Source organism: Micromesistius poutassou (genome assembly GCF_964030765.1).
Source record: "Micromesistius poutassou genome assembly, chromosome: 17".
NCBI lineage: Eukaryota > Metazoa > Chordata > Actinopteri > Gadiformes > Gadidae > Micromesistius > Micromesistius poutassou.
Genome location: NC_140287.1, coordinates 7,059,943 through 7,075,909, shown reverse-complemented (window position 1 = coordinate 7,075,909; position 15,967 = coordinate 7,059,943).

The following is a 15,967-nucleotide window of genomic DNA, read 5'->3' as shown; positions in this document are numbered from 1 at the left end:
ATGGAGATGTTTGAAGGCCGAGGGCTTAACATGATATATCGTACGAGAGGAAATAATAAAAATGCGGTGCAAGCCGCATACCAAGACCAGAGTCACATGTGAGGTTCGCAAAAGCTAGCCTCGACAGACACCACAATTGAGCCGCATGCGATCTCCCTCGGCCCCCTTCCGCCTTTAGCACTGCTATTCTTCCATGCTAACAAGGTGCGGTGTGTTCTAAATTTAGCCCATCCCGTTTTTGTCTTTGGCAGCGCGCAATAGGAGGAAGGACAAAACGTATGGCCTGACTGCATCGCACTGCCTGATCTGGCACTCATTTGACAGTGTTGAACATGATATGGGAAGCCCACATGGTTTGCATTTTGCAGCTTGCATGCTGGTCAGAGTTGGCTTGTTTTATTAGAAACCTTGTTTCGTTATATTCCCCGCCCCCATCCTATTTGACCTCTGGGAGCTCCCATGGGGCTCGTGGTGCATCCAGGAAGTGCCACGCCGTGCCGCAGACAACTGCACGCTGTTGTGTGATGACACAGATAACTCTGGCAGTTCAGCATTAATTCACAAAAGGCTGCGCCCGGCTACTTGGAAAAAATACTCAAGAGATACCAGTGTGGATTTTGAGCCAGCGAACTGTAGTCAACGATTACAAAATGCTGCTAGTTCACACTTGTATCGCTGATAATATGAGCTCCTATATGCAAACCAGCCCAATGTTGCAGAGCGGTAGGTATCCGCGTTGCCGTGACAGAAAGCCTGCCCACTCATTTTGAATAGGCCCAATAAAAAGGCCTTGAGACGGTACACTTAACCCTGATCAGATAGTCCAGAGTTCTGTGTTTGCATTCACGCCATTTGTGTTTACGAGGTCTCTGCTCATTGCTGTGGTTCAACGCCATCTCCAAAAACACAAAAAAACGTTCAGGTGGGGCAATTACAGCAGACTTTAACGGAGAGAGATATCTTCCTGTCAGGAAAAACAAATCATTTAGAGCCATCATCCCAACAGTCAGCCCAACTGAGATCCCCTGTCCTTTGGTCTACATCACCCAGGGGTGGTGTAGCACATAACAGAGGGGGGATGGAGGTTGTTGAGTGAGAGTCAAGGGTGGGGTCCCAGTAAGAGGAACTCGGGAGGGCTTGTTCCATTAATGCTTCTAGTGTCCTATTTCTTCTTAGTTAGTGTGTACTGTATCGTGTTCAGGTGTGCAATGGACATCTTCCATGTCCAATTATTTCAGCACATGCTATTGCGGGGGTTGGTATGGCGTATGTTTTGTTCTGAAATGTCTCAGGAAAAAAATAGTGCTCTGTCTCAGAGCATAGTGCTCTGTCCCGTTCTACTCTGTAGTTGAGTGTTTTATTATATAAATATAATAATGAAAAACTATTCTCGCGTAATTCATTTCAGCTTTGAACCCCCCCCCCGCCCCCTCCCCACACAACCGTATATGTTTCACATATTTTTTAAGTTTATGGTATTCGTGCTAGATTTTGAATATATGAAAACAACACTATTGCCAGAAATGTGTTTTTGTTGTGATTTATGAACCACCCTCGCAGCTCATTGACTAGGATTTGGCCAATTTTCTTTTCACTGCATGTGGAAGAAACACACTAAATCACATTTGAGAGCCTACGAAAAAACTGGTACCGTGCTCTCAAAAAGTACTCAAATCCATGTGAAAGTAGGGGGGGAAGTCAAGACCAGCCTTAGAGTTAGTTAGGAATGACCCTGACAGACAGTGGCTTGCTTCAGATATGACATTGCTCTTCCTCTGACCTAGATCACCGTGCTGATGCAAAGCTGACATTCTGTTTTGATTTAAACTAATAATTTATTGCATCTGGCATCAGGGCCTGTGCAACGAGACCAAAGGCAAGAGCACAAGGCTTTCTGAAAAGAACCTGATATTTCTGTACCCTAATCACTTTAAGATGACCCTCGTCTTCACCGAAGAGAAGAACGAGGAACCAAAAAAAAAACCAAACACTTTTCTTCATCCATCAGACAAAAACATCTTTCTCCTGTTTTTAGGGAGCCATTAATATAGATATAATCATAGGTCTCTTCCAGAAGGATTTTATCCTCAGAGGGAAATTTTTGTGTGTGTGTGTGTGTGTGTGTGTGTGTGTGTGTGTGTGTCCAACTGCCTTCAAAGCCCAAGTGTGACTTACAAATGACTCGCTGCGAATGAGTGACGCAGGACATGAAAGACAGCTGACATTCTCTCAGTGCCTGGGGATATTAATTACACCGGAGTCCAGGACAAAACAAGCAGTGGCGAGGCTAGAACACACACACACACACATAAAAAAAAAAGATCCAATGCTACAATCTTCCTTTCAAACTGTATTTAAGACATGCGCAATGTAATGTGCTGAGGAGGCAATGTTATGTTATGAGGCTAGCAAGGCTAGGCGGGTGTCAGACACATAACAAGTGATAAGGCCCATCCATAAAATGGTTATAATTAAACTGTCATCCTATTAATCTCTTGTGTTTAAACGTGCTCAGTCTTTGTATATTCTACACACAAAAAACATTTACAATTACTTACAACCATGACTCCATTTTAATGAATTAATAAGCTTATATTCCACATCAAAAATAAAAAAATACAGTCTCCCTGAAGACAAATGGCTAACACAGACCAGCTTTCCCTGGAATAAAAAAATAAAATAAGAAAAAGCAAGTTCGGAGCTGCCTGTTTGAGAAACAATGGCACAACAGCAACAGCTAATGTGGCTCATTGCAACGCTCGGGTGCCCTTGAATGGCCACATTTCCCCATGTTAAAAGACGTCTCCAGCGCCAAAGCTTAGTGGAGGTGAGGCTGTCATTCTCCACTGGCGCCGGGCTCACCTGGCTGCTGCCTGACTGACTACCTCGGCTGCTAGCGTCTAGCCGCACACACAGCCTCCACAGGCCAGAATGTGCCCTTGTATGCCCGGGTGCAGCAGAAAACACATGTACAATACATACACAAACACGCTGGCAGCCATAATACAACCAACACACACGGCAAGTTTTTCATTGAGTCATCAAGAGATGTGTTAACATGTTTGGTCTCCTAGGTTGGATGCTATAGGTGTATGTTATTATTACAATTCATTATGAAAATAATCATGATGTGTAGTATCTTTATGAATAAATAATGAAACGTATATTCTTTACACTATTCTCTGAAGGACTATATAGGCACAGTTTGTGTGTGAGTATGGATGTGTGTGTGTGTGTGTGTGTGTGTGTGTGTGTGTGTGTGTGTGTGTGTGTGTGTGTGTGTGTGCTTGTGCGTGGGCGCAAGCCTAAATGTATATTTTGAGTATATGAGTATATTTTTGTGTGCATACATACATGTGTGCATGCATGCAATTTGGGTGTACGGTTGGCCGCATGTGTGTAATTGTCGTATATGTCTGTGTATGTGTGTGTATTGTATGTTTGTGTGTGTGTTAGGTAACAGGGAGTGAGCTGGCCGTTGGTAACCCACAAACAGAAGGAACCAAAGATGTCGGGCCACAAGTCTTGGGCGGCACAGGGTAGAATTATACAGCTTGGTGACTACCACTGAGTGTGACCCCACTCGCTGAAAGAGAGCACACAGAATAGGCTGCCGTCTGTGACTGGAGCACCCGAACTGCGTGTTGCTCCTTAGCTCTAACATTTATGGCTGACAAAATAATGTCTTCCCTTGAATTGCTTCTTGCTTCTTTTAGGTGTAATACGGGTTGTAGAAAAAGATTAGGGTTGGACCCTCAAGTTACAGCCTGATGTTTCTTTAACTTTTTATTTATATTGTTTTACAATGGTGCCTTATTTGTTACACATTTACATTGAATGGATTTTAAATCATGGGCTACTTGAAATGATTATATAAAATATGTTTTTATTCGACTCAAAATGGAAAATAGTCCTAATAGCAATTTGCAGACCAGACCATATGGGGAAAAAAATGTTTCCAACTATACTAATAATATATTTTAACTGTTATTTCGAAAATGAAGGTCTACCAGAACTGAATTCAGGATGGAAACTTCTGATATACATCAGGCAAAATCAGTGTTTGTATTTACCACTCAGCAAATGAAGCATTTAAATGTAATAATGTCTTCCATCTGTGCCCCACAACAACCCATAATCTGGGTAATTAAGTTATTAACTTTAAAGAAAGACGAAATCTGCTTGATGAAGGAAAATAAAGTGAACAAGTAAATAAAATAGATAATCATCTTGACATTAACCTGCTGGTCTTTGAAACGACAACCCATGTTTAGATTAACATAAAGACAAATATACCCAATATTTTCTTGTTACATAATTTCAAGACGCACATAGACTGAAAGCAGAATTATCATGGCTCATTTTGTGATACTTTTTAAGGAGCAAGAAGAGACGGGCAAATGCCAAAATTATTAAGCTAACCCCAATAAATAATATCCATTATGACTTTTTCTTGTTGTTGTTAAAAAGCATCAACACTACCACCTGCTGGCCAGCGGCTCTAATGGTCAACTCCTGGGGTCCTTCTCAGTTTTCGTTTTTTCTTGTATCCGTGTGTGTGTGTGTGTGTGTGTGTGTGTGTGGGTGTGTGTGTGTGTGTGTGTGTGTGTGTGTTTCCCTACCCCCACCCCGTCAGGCCTCCTTTCCTGCAAGAGGAATGGAAAAGTGATCTCCAGGTCCCTAAGTGGTTTTCTGCTGTCAGTGGTGTTGACATGGGATGCAATAGAAAACCTGTCCAGGGCCACCTAGACGAGACGAGAGAGAGAGAGAGAGAGAGAGAGAGAGAGAGAGAGAGAGAGAGAGAGAGAGAGAGAGAGAGAGAGCTGTAGACCTGTTGGGCTAAAACGGACAGCAGCAGCAACAGTATCTCTCTGTATGTCTCTCTCTCTCTATCTCTCTATATCTCTCTCTTTCTCTCCTTAATATGTCAAATGACATTAATTGTAATAATTGGAAGACATTTGACAACATTTCATCTTTTATTGTCACAATGTCTTTCTACAAATACGGACCATGTCTTATACATCAGTATAGCCTTGCCATGCATAGTCGATGTTGGTTCGTGTTCCTGTCCGCCTCCATCCTGAACAACGGACGTTCTCCCTTGCCAAACGATTAGTTGAATGGGAAAAATCTTGATAAACCCACCCGCCCCCCCCCCCCCCCCCCCCCCCCCGATCAGAGACGGAAACCATGGACGCAAACAGAGGAGATACAGGGCCGAGTCTGTGGGTGGCGAAGAGGGGGCGACCTGCTGTTTAAACAGATAGCAGACCTGTGTGGCCCCCGCCGCGCGCAGCCCCCCCGAGGTCTCCCCCACTTCAGAGTGTTTAAGAGTCCCATGGAGCGCAGGGGGAGAAGCAACTACTTGTCCAGAGCAGCCTGGACCGCCAGCGGCGCGGCCAGGACCACCCTCCACCACCTCCACCACATTCACCACCTCCACCACACTCACCACCGTCACCGCCATCACCAACCCCACCCAGCCCACTGCCCCGTCGCATGTCGGAGGGAGACAGAGAGAGAGAGAGAGAGAGAGATCCATCCATCCTTGTGTAGAGACATGACTTAAAGGGGATGGGGGTCAGACCTGTACTGGGTTTGTGTATAAGTGAGGGGTGGGGGGATTTCTATACTGCTATAGGAGGCTTTGTGGGTGAAACAGGGACAGAGGGATGATGATGATGATGATGATGATAGAGTAATGAGGTCGGCATTAAACAGACCGCAGGCTGCGTCACCACCGGGGCCGTAACCATGCCGACGAAGAGACCAAGGTCACGTCTTGCCTTCTCCTTAAGGTCTCGTTTCCAAAAAAATCATTCTCAATTTAATAAGTGAGATAAAGAAATGCCAGCCCCTGTTGGACTCCCTTGACCTCCCTGCTGTGCAATATGCATACAGTACAGCACAATATACCACAGTACAGCACAATACACATACAGTACAGTCCAATACACATACAGTACAGTACAATACACATACAGTAAAGTCCAATACACATACAGTACAGTCTAATACACATACAGTAGAGCACAATACACATACAGTACAGTACAGTGCAATACACATACAGTACAGTCTAATACACATACAGTACAGTACAATACACATACAGTACAGTCTAATACACATACAGTACAGCACAATACACATACAGTACAGTCCAATACACATACAGTAGAGCACAATACACATACAGTACAGTACAGTGCAATACACATACAGTACAGTCTAATACACATACAGTACAGTACAATACACATACAGTACAGTACAATACACATACAGTACAGTACAATGCACATACAGTAGAGCACAATACACATACAGTACAGTACAGTACAATACACATACAGTACAGTACAATACACATACAGTACAGTACAATACACATACAGTACAGTACAATACACATACAGTACAGTACAATACACATACAGTACAGTACAATGCACATTCAGGGCAGTGTAGTACAACACACATACAGGGCAGTGCAACAAACTTACAGTACAGTGTAGAGCAATATGCATGTACAGTGCAACACACGTACAGTACAAATCACTCGCAGGGAGACACACAGTGCGAGTCTAGTTCCCAGTTTCCCCGGACCGCATTGTCCGCCCGCTGTCGGACGCCACGGCGGCAGTGACAGGGCAATGAGAATAACAACACATGTGCCAACGCGCGAAGAGTAATGGCATAGTAGTCCTACGAGCCATCACAGAGGGGCTTTTTTTTTTTTTCTTTTTTTTCTTCAGAGTTCAAGGAAGGGCTCCCCCTCCTTAGCAAAACACCTGTATCCCTGAATGGAGAGGCTCTGCACTCTGTGCTTTGTGTGGGGGCCCGGTCGCTCTGCTTCCTCCGCATGTGGTCAATGACTGCCGAGGGACGTGCAAGGCAGTAGTAAAAATAGATGCGAAAACAATATTGCCCAGGTCATCTCGGAGGTCCCCCGTGTAGGGAGAGAGGAGAGCGGGTGGAAACGGAATTCAGACGGCCCCCCTGTTTGAGTTAATGTATCAACGCGGATGGAATTATTGTCTGGGGAGACGGATGATGAATTAATGAATATCTGCACGGTGATGACATGTTTTAATATTTGTTTGTTAAAGCTGATTTATATGAGGATTTTAAACCGAGGTTGGGATTTAAAACCAGGGGGTATTCTCTCTGCCCACAAAACAGATGTCCTCAGGTCTATATTTTCCCAAACTGACCCATCAGCCTTTTGGAGAACTAGGAGACAATACTAGTCTTTGTGCCTGTCTCTGAGATCCAGTTGGACAAAGAAGAAGAAGAAGGAGAAGAAGAAGGATGACATATTGATTTGTGATCCCACAAATGGGCCCGCCGAGATACATTTTTACGACGCCTATTTCAGATCCATAAGCAATCTGTGTTTATTTGAAGAAACATGAATGCGTCTATAAGAAAACACATTTATTAGCAGGGCCCCTACCTCACGATGCCAGTAAATGACTGTTACAGCTTGAGCCGACCCCAGCATTTCCTCCCCGGCTGAATGTGCCACAGAGCTAATGATAATATATTAACAGACTATACAGGAAACCTTGTGCTACTGTGCAGCCTAGCTGACTATACGTGCCCTTTCTGGCTTTAAAGGGCCCTTTAAGGTAACATCGGCATACACAAACACGTCTATTTGTTTGCGGATGCCAGAAATCCCTACTGTTGAACAGACCCCCCACCCACCCACACCCTCTAAAGTCCACTAGCAATAACAGAAACAATTTCATACAGAGACACACTGACATCATTCACACAAATGCCTTGTTCAGAATCCAGGAACGCCCTGTTGTATATTTGATTTGGCCGTAGGGCACGCTAAGCCGACCGATACATCACATGTCCTTTGGGGCTGTGACTATTTAATGTAGAATCTCCAAGACTCACAAATGCCGTATGACCGAAACGTTTCCAGAGATGTACCAGTTACCGCTAGACGGCCCATATATCTCCTTGCTCTCTCTCGCCGCTGCAAAGGGCAGAAATAGATTCTGCTGAATTGTTTGATAAATCTGGCCCAGGGTTTTGGTAGCCATCCTTATTGGAGGTCCTACTGTTTTCCTGCGTGTTGGTGGCCTAAGCCCTAATCACCCTGCGCTCCCTCAGAGCCCATAAATAACTCCGGAGAGATGGTGCTTTGTGTTCCTACTGCTGGGGAGAGGGGCGAACTCACAGCGCCATATTTTGACAACCCGTACTTTAAATCATTGTTTTATGACAGATGGGAAAACTTGTGCACTTTCACCGGGCTGATTTATGTTCATTTGGGTCTGGAGGACACTATAATTTGCGCGTAATGTGAAAACAGATGGATAGAGAGATACCAAAGGGTAAAACTGACCTATACATTCTCAGTGCAGCACACAAATGGCATCCATATGCCGCCGAACCTCTTCCAGTTACATCTCCATTACACTGCGTGTGCGTTTGTGTGTGCGTGTGTGTGTGTGTGCATTTGCACATGTATGCAATGTGACTGTGTTCACATGTTCTTTGGGAGAATTACTCCGTAGGCATGAGTTTGTCTATTTGTTGTCTGAGTGCAAGAGTGCGCAATGACTGTGTATCTATGTATTTGTTTGTGCGCATTTGCTCTTATCCATTTGTATCAATGTGTGCGTGTGTACCTAAAAAACACATGTGTCATGTGTTTTGTTGTGTGTGTGTGTGTGTGTGTAATTGTATCTTTTTTTCCCTTCTTCAATGTATTTGTCCTTGTGATTATTTTTATTGCAGATAATTGTTTACACATCTCATAGACATTGTGCCAAAATGTTAGAACTCATGTCAGCACAAGTATTTTAATAAGAACATTGTTTGTACTTTTTTTAAAGTCTATAATTATTTTTCACTTGATTATAATTTGTACAATAGTTTCACTTCATTTCTAGTTCACCTTGCCTTTCAAATGGGAGTGTGAAACATGGAAGTGAGGTCACTGAGGCCGCACACGGCTGAATTTCCTCCCCGGTCAAATGTCAATTCCGAGAAATTACTAAGTTGCTCTGCTCCATTTCTAAGTTGCTCTGCTCCATAGTAATGCTTCTTGACAGAGACCTGAGGTGAGACCTTGGTGTTGGACATACTGTACGTCCATTCAGCGAAACTTGCTGGATTCTACCCGTTAGAAAATCTAAAAGTGTGATCTTTGAATGTTTCAAAGATGCCTCAAGAATCCTTTAAAGAAAGATGTTTAAGTATATACTACTCTTTACAAATTAAAACTGGGCAGATAGATAAATATATACTCATGTTCTTGTCCATAAAACTTCCCTGAAAACTGTTGATACAGTAATAAAATGGAAGCTACAGTACATTTGCAAAAAACTGTAAATATGTGGTAAACTACAAGGGATCTAGGAGTTAAAAATGTGTCATGCACAGGCCCGAATGACTCGAGTTTTATGGCTTTTTCCAATGAGCCAGTGTAGTAGTGCACGAGTGAACAGAGTCTGGTGGAACCATTGTAATCCAGCGCGCGGGACCACCCACATGAAATAAATACAGTGGCATGCACACGTCCCCCACACTCGGGGAGTAAACAGCGGTCAAACAGCGCGGTCTCTGATATCTGGGCTAGCCTGCAGATGAGGGAAGAGCCAGAGACCGAGGTGTGAAAAAAAGAAAGGGAGACGTCCACGTCAGTCTTGTCCCACGCGTTGACTCTAGCCAATGGTTGCCATTTACTATTCCAGTTGAGAACCCAAATCTGTGTGTGTGTGTGTGTACTTGGCCAACGCCCATGTCTTGCATTCGGAGGACAAACCGCTCCAGAGTGGAGGCGAGGTGCCTACTGACATGCTAGTCACATGGCTGAGGCCCTTGGTTATGCCTCGGGTTTATCAAGGAGCCGTGCTCAGTAAAGTCAATCCACGTTTACTGGAAACTTTACTTGTAAAAAAAAAGTGTGGAAACCTGTTGCCCTAAGTTTTTACACAAGGTGAAACTAAACAGGTCAAGTTGTATTAACATAGGACCTTAATTGGATGCAGTAGACATCAAGTTTACATTAGTAGTCTTGACTCAAAATCCTTAGTTGCATAAAATAACTATTGTAAGTTAATACATGATATTATTTATCGCTATTTAAAATAATTTAATATAACTTATGTAATTTCTTCTAATTTAATTATTTTCTATTATGAGATTAGTGTATTCATATATTCTGTTTCAATACAATTGTATGGAAGGGAAGAAATTAAACAATTTAAATGTTACAGTGTATTTTATTGTTGACAAAACATTGCAAGGTAACACAAATACAAATCAAAACGGGCATTAAAACTGCTTGGTATCAATTACTTGTTTGGAGAAGGAATATAACCGCACAATGCCTCCACTTCCACTGCATCTTCACAAGAACCTGTAAAAAACGAACACAAGTAAAATTAGCTCAGCAACTCAGTTGCAGTTACATTAACTCCACTGCAAAACTAATCACCAACCAATGACCCCGCCCTTTGAAAGTTTGCCAAGTTACGGCTATAAAACTACAGCAAATCACTTATGTAACGTTAACTGTTACAATCTTGACAAACACGATGTTGAATCGGAAACGTCACTATAATATTTAACTAACGTTAGCCAGTGGTAGCCACAAGCAAATGCAAATACAGTGCTAATGTTATAAACAGTAAACAGAAAATAACTAGCGTCAGTATGTTGGCTAAGTGTTTAGCTAAACGCTAAAGTTAACACTAAGCTAAATTTAGCGTTTAGCTAACTTGTTGTTGATTGTTTGATACATTTATATCCAAATAGTTCCTTTACAGTCAGCTCAAGTTGAATGTGCCGCTCTTCTCCTTCTTCTTCTTTTGTTGAGTTACAGACAATTGGCGGTTGGCGTCATATGAGTTGCATTACCGCCACTTACTGGATTGTGAATGGGCCCCTCTCCTCCCTTACAGAAATGTCACATACCAAGTTATCTCTGCTTAACATGATCATTGCACTTCATATTTCAGCTGATTAGTGCAAACTAATTTTATTTAGTAATGAGAACGTTTTTGACGAAGCATGAAAGAATTAGGAAAGACAATTTAAAAGTTTAATTTTACAACTAAATCTGGGTTTACAAGTGAGGGAGTGTGATATCTGTTCCTTCTTGAGATGCTGGCTTAGTAAAACTGTAGGCCGACCTTGCAGGCTTTTTTTCAGATTGATGAACCGAGAATACGGTAAGAAGTGGGGATTAGCAACAGCGGAAAGATTGCAGTGTGCGTAGGCTACAACAACCGCTAATTGCAGGGGTGCCATTTTTTTGTAATGCTTCTTGACATAAATACCATCGGTGGACTTTCCGATGAAGTCCGAAGGAAAATAATGTTTATTTAGGCTTTGATGCAACAGTATTGTGATAAGTGGATAATATCCCCTGGGCAAGGAGAGGGAAAATATCATAATTGACCTAGTGTCAATGAAGTTCTTAAAATTCGTAACAAATACAACCAGGCTATTTCCGTTCCTGGGTTGACTGTCCATGCAAACCCTTTGCTACCACACATTGTCAACCGACCTTACAACTATAGTCCCACCTATCCATTCAGAAACAATTCATCATCTCTCCAGCCGCTCCAACGTCCTCCGGGGGGAAACCTCCACGTCAATCCATTCTCCACCACCAGCACCACCAGCGTGAACCAGCTAGTCATCAGACCGTTATGAGAGAGTGAGACAGAGGGGGACAGACTAAGGAGCAGAGAGACATAGAGGGAGCTAGAGAGAGACAGACACAGAGGGACAAATGGACAAAGGTGTGGGGGGGGGGCTTGCACACACAAGTGGGGACTTTATGGGGCCTTACATGATAACATCCACCGCACTGACTTTTGCTTTCTCTGTTGTGATTAATGTCCGCCCGGTGGGATGAGCTCAGTGGATGTGTGGAGCTGCCTGCCAAATGACACCGTTTCCCCTCTGTTTCTCCACACTCTTTGTTGCTCCCACAGGTTTACTGTGATACAGGCATTTTGATTGGACGCTAGTCTGCGCTAATGCTGTGCTTGGCAGGAGACCCCACTGTGCCTCCAAAAATAAGAGCATGCAGGGCGATTATATTTGTCCACGCAGTCTGGCTGAGTGTGTGTGTGTGTGTGTGTGTGTGTGTGTGTGTGTGTGTGTGTGTGTGTGTGTGTGTGCGTGCGTGAATGTCTGTGTGCGGGCGTGTATCAAGTGTGTCCGTGTGTCTGTCTGGATGCATGTGTGAGAAAGCCAGAGTAAAATATATGGAATGGGTGGGGGTTTACTGCAGTAATCTGTACAGTACAACCCAGTATTTCCAAACCAGCCTTTTATTCTGTCTTGGCTCCAGGTTATTCAGTACTTTAGAGGCCACCAACCTCGAGTGACTGCGTACTCTGACAGCATCTACATCTGAACATGTATCATGATGTCAGATACAGCTGCTGCCTTCTCAAAGAAATGCTTTCACTTTTTCTTTACAAGGCTTGACCCGTGCATGTGTGCACGCTCTGTTGTTTTAAAGGGAGAAAGGTGAGGAGTTGCCTCCTCAGGGACCGGTGGCCCGACCCCGGGTTCAACAGACCGGGCTGTGAACCACAAGCTGGGGTCTGGGTTTGGTCTTTGGGGTGGCTGGGAGGTCAGAGAGGGGTGGGAGGTATTTGTAGTGAAGGGGGTCGGGGGGACGGACGGAAGTGATCAATATCGATTTGTGATAAAATTCACAAATGAGATTCCATTTAATACCAATTAAATTATACAAAATTGGAAAGAGATCCGTTGAAATATCATTGACGTTATTGGATTTCCTTATCATGAAGATTATTGTAACCGCAACCTCAAAAATCAAGTTAATTGAACGTCTTCTGTACGGTTCTTCTGTGGTACAGTTATAGTGCCCTCTAGTGGTCTGCTTTCGTACTGCCATTTAGGGCAACCATATGGTAATGGTTTTCCATCAGCAGTTAGAAATGCTACACCACAGACTACTGGGCATGTTGGGCATTAGATGTGGCAACCCCCAAGCTACACATCTCATGAATAGAAATTTGTTGCGTTAAGCCAACTTCAGCTTGTAAGCTTTTGCTGGACAATTATGTTTGTCGTTGGAGCAAGGGGGCTTACGCATAGCAATTGAGTCGATTGCAGCTATATCAGTCTGTCAAATAAATTACAGTTATATTCAGGTTGCACTGTAATTTCGTGGCTTGGGGGTTGATGTTGATGTTCCAAATGCATACATTAGGTACATAAGGGTTCTGTAATGCCTAGGGACTGACACAACAGCTACAGTAGCCTAGAACCTAATATTCATAATTTGAACGTATCCTTCCCTCCATACCCCTCTAACTAAGAACCAAGCTTGATATTGAAACAGCATGCAGAAAACCATTAAACCCCCTCTCTTACTATTCATAATATTATAATTCCCATCAAAACCCAGTAAGTCCTCTGTAGAGTCAGAATAGACAAACGGAGCTCTGCTCATCCCTCTGCCGTTGTCTCTGGCCACCCAGTAACAGAGCTCCATCACGTCAGCCCTCATTTCCCCCTTTTTCTTATTTCAACAGGAAGGTGCCAGTTATGTTTCTCATTGCGCCCCCCGGTGCAACAGATACTGATCATATTATATAAACCCATTTGGCTTTTCTTTGGGTTCTTTGGTTGTTATGTATTTATTTTGTTTCTAATCCGATGGCCACCCATGTCTAACCAGGTCCATTGCTCATCAGGGCCCGGCCATTCGTTTTTTCCGAGCCTCTCTGTCATAGGCTGGCTGCGTTCAGAGCTGAGCATGAGAAGAGACAGTTGCTTAGTACTGGAACACACACACTGATTCCTCTTAGTCAGATGCCCAAACAATAAGGCATGAGACCTCAGACCAGACTGGACCCGACCACCTGGCCAGCAGCGCTACTGTGTGTGTGTGTGTGTGTGTGTGTGTGTGTGTGTGTGTGTGTGTGTGTGTGTGTGTGTGTGTGTGTGTGTGTGTGTCACCCTGATTCCTGATGCAAGAGTCAACTAGCCTAATGCCCTCGAGGTCAAAGGGAGAGGAAATGGGAACTGTGACTGGGAGCAGAGGACAATGATCAATGATACCCTACATACAGGGAGAGAGGGAGAGAGAGAGAGAGAGAGAGAGAGAGAGAGAGAGAGAAAAGACAAATTGGATCACTCAGTTAGGCCTCTTTTTTTTCAAGGTTTTGGGTTCCAAAAGGAACATAGAAGGTAGTGACATAAAACCACTGAGCAGTGGCTGTGATGTGGTGTGACTATACGTGTGTGTGTGTGTGTGTGTGTGTGTGTGTGTGTGTGTGTGTGTGTGTGTGTGTGCATGTGTGTGTGCGTGTGTGTGTGTGCGTGTGCGTGTGCGTGTGTGTGTGTGTGTGTGTGTGTGTGTGTGTGTGTGTCTGCGTGTGTGTGTGTGTGTCTGCGTGTGTGCGTGTGTGCGTGCGATTGTGTGTGTGTGCGTGTGTGTGTGTGTGCGTGTGTTTGCCGTTGTGCATGCGTGCCATATAACTTTGCTCCCAAACAAGGCAATTATGACATGATAAACAGTGCAATTGCAATAGTTCTAAATGTTTATTTGTGTCTATTATCCCAATTCCCCGTCCTCGCTGCGTGTCCACTTATCTCTCTGAGTCGCTGGATGTGCAGAGCGGTGAAACCTGGCCCAGTTCACAGGCCAGCCGGACCATTCCACGGTGGGTTCCGCCTCGCTGTAGGTTTCCTACAGTTGCATTGCAAGCCAAGCGCCTTCCCAAATTAAAGCATAAATTCAATGGTGATTTATGACTATTTGGACAAGTGGTTAACGGAGTGATGTCGGATTATGGAAACAGTGCTTTTTATACGAGAAACACAGAACACGTCATGGGGGCTTCGGCGTCCACTTAATCTGTTGGCGGACCCTCCCCCTTCCCCCCCCCCCCCCTCCCCCACCCCGCCCCACACCGGCACTGACCCCCCCCCCCCCATCCAAACTGGCCCCGTCTCCCCTACACCCCCACCAACACCCCCACCAACACCCGCACTAGGCTTGAAAGACGCATAGGGCTTCTATTCAGCTGGTCACATTGAATATTTGACTTGCAGGTGAAATGTGACAGTTGTAGCTAGCCACTGCTTAGTCCCAACAGGAAGGACAACCACAACCTCTATCTCCTATACAGAAATGGGGCAGTACGGGGGAAATGTTGGTTGTTTTGTCAGAAGCTGACGTGTTTGATAGCCCACTCCCCAGACCACCATGGTTGATCCTTTAAATAGAGAATAAAAAGTGAAATAATAACATTACTGAGTGCAGAGTGCAAGAATTGACGTTTTCAGACATTAATATAGCTATTAAAGAGTGTCTATCTTATCATCAGCTACAGTGCAGTTAATATTTTATTTTGAAAGCAAACATATTGCACAAATGATGAATACAGTTGCCACAGTCAGATACTAAGACTGCAGAGACTCATTCATCACCTCTTTCTCTGCCTTGGTCCAAAAGAAAACACCCCATATGACCCTCATCGGTTCCTTAAGCCAAACCCTAGAAAAGAATAGCGCATTTAATCAGCGGCCAAATCTAACAACGCACGTTGCACATCGAATCCCTGTTTTTTTTCCGGGACGTCAACACCTATAGCAGCCACATGAGCTACAGCGCGTAGGAGGAACACCAGCTGGCCTGGTCGCTGACGTGTTGAGTAACAGAGGTGTAGCGGCTGTAACATGTTCCTGGCGGAAGAGCGATGGAGAGATGCCCCTCCACCCACCACCACCCACCACCCAACCCATACACCCACCCTCACCATCCCTTCAACAGACCTGAGCGTTTGCCTCATCCCCCTGGAGGTAGGAACCAGACACAGGATGGCCACGGGTCAGACGGATGGGCAGGACAGACGTGAATGTTTCCCTGCCATGTTTTCTCAGTGTAAATAGCCGAGTCCAACACAGCCCTGCTGCAGCAGATGGGGGGCTTATA